This window comes from Saccopteryx bilineata, chromosome 6 (assembly GCF_036850765.1).
Source record: "Saccopteryx bilineata isolate mSacBil1 chromosome 6, mSacBil1_pri_phased_curated, whole genome shotgun sequence".
NCBI lineage: Eukaryota > Metazoa > Chordata > Mammalia > Chiroptera > Emballonuridae > Saccopteryx > Saccopteryx bilineata.
In genome coordinates this window covers 42,485,739-42,487,165 of record NC_089495.1, presented here as the reverse complement: position 1 = coordinate 42,487,165, position 1,427 = coordinate 42,485,739, and the positions used below count along the sequence as shown (strand labels likewise).

General features: G+C 46.5%; 1 pseudogene; it reads left to right on the top strand.

Annotated features, from left to right (window-relative positions):
- Positions 1-964: 964 nt before the first annotated feature.
- On the top strand, positions 965-1,100 carry LOC136309685 (small nucleolar RNA U3; annotated as a pseudogene).
- The last annotated feature ends 327 nt before the right edge of the window (positions 1,101-1,427 follow it).

Here is a 1,427-nt window from a genome sequence, read left to right as displayed (position 1 = left end):
TCACTTGATAAAAACTGTGGCTTTCATTATCCTTTCACCCCCATTCCTGCTCTTGCTCTCACTCTTGCTTTTGCTTATTCTGATGAAGCTAGCCCCGATATGGAGAAGCACTGGTTAAAACAAACTATGCATAACCTCTGCCCAATTGCCAGGGAAGAACTGAGGCTCTCATTTCAAAAGGCTGAATGGAACTGAACCCTGAAACACTCATATGAATGAACTTAGAAGTGGTTCCATCCCCAGTGGAGCCTTACCATGAATCTGCAGCTCCAGATGATTTATTGATGTCAACCTGAGGCAAAGCCATGGAGGTATCCTTAGCACCAGGGGCCAACTTGCTCCAACCAAGCTATGGCTGTGGGAGGAGAAGAAAGAGAGAAGGGAGAGGGGGAGGGATGGAGAAGCAGATGGTTGTTTCTCCAATGTGCTCTGACCAGAAATTGAATCTGAGGTATCCACACACTGGGCTGACACTCTCCCACTGAGCCAACAGACAAGGGCTGCTGTCGTCTTTTTAAAATGCATATTACCAATACTTCTTTTTGAATAACTTTTCCCCCTTAAGTGTGTACTAACTTCTGACTACAGCTACACTTTTTTTTTCCTCTGCTGAGCATCAGAATGTCCCACTTTTCCTATTTGATTGTGTGAGGCACCCCCTTCCCTAATGACCATAGGGAAAATCTCAGAGGCATTTCATAATTTGTGTTTTTTTCTTCCCAAGGATATAAAATAAGATGATGAAACCATTCTTAATTAAAATGGATAAGTTGATAATATGTCAACACAAGTTACAGACTGAGCATGTTAATATAAAAAATGAGGACGTATTGTAATTTTATAAATGATCTCAGCCTTTATTATTTGCAAATGCGAGAACAAAATAATTTTCTTTGTTATGATATGGGTCAGGGGTGGTGATAGTGTCATAGAAAACAAATCTTCCCTTTGTAACTCACCTTGTAAGACTATACTTTCAGGGATCATTTCTATAGTTTGTAACTCACCTTATTGTAGAGCATACATTCAGGCTTAATTTTATATGATTTTTTTTAGTATTTTTTCTGAAGCTGGAAACGGGGAGAGACAGTCAGACAGACTCCCGCATGTGCCCGACCGGGATCCACCCGGCACGCCCACCAGGGGCGATGCTCTGCCCACCAGGGGGCAATGCTCTGCCCCTCCAGGGCGTCGCTCTGCCACGACCAGAGCCACTCTAGTGCCTGGGGCAGAGGCCAAGGAGCCATCCCCAGAGCCCGGGCCATCTTGGCTCCAATGGAGCCTCGGCTGCGGGAGGGGAAGAGAGAGACAGAGAGGAAGGAGGGGGGTGGGGGTGGAGAAGCAAATGGGCGCTTCTCCTATGTGCCCTAGCCGGGAATCGAACCCGGGTCCCCGCACGCCAGGCCGACGCTCTGCCACTGAGCCAA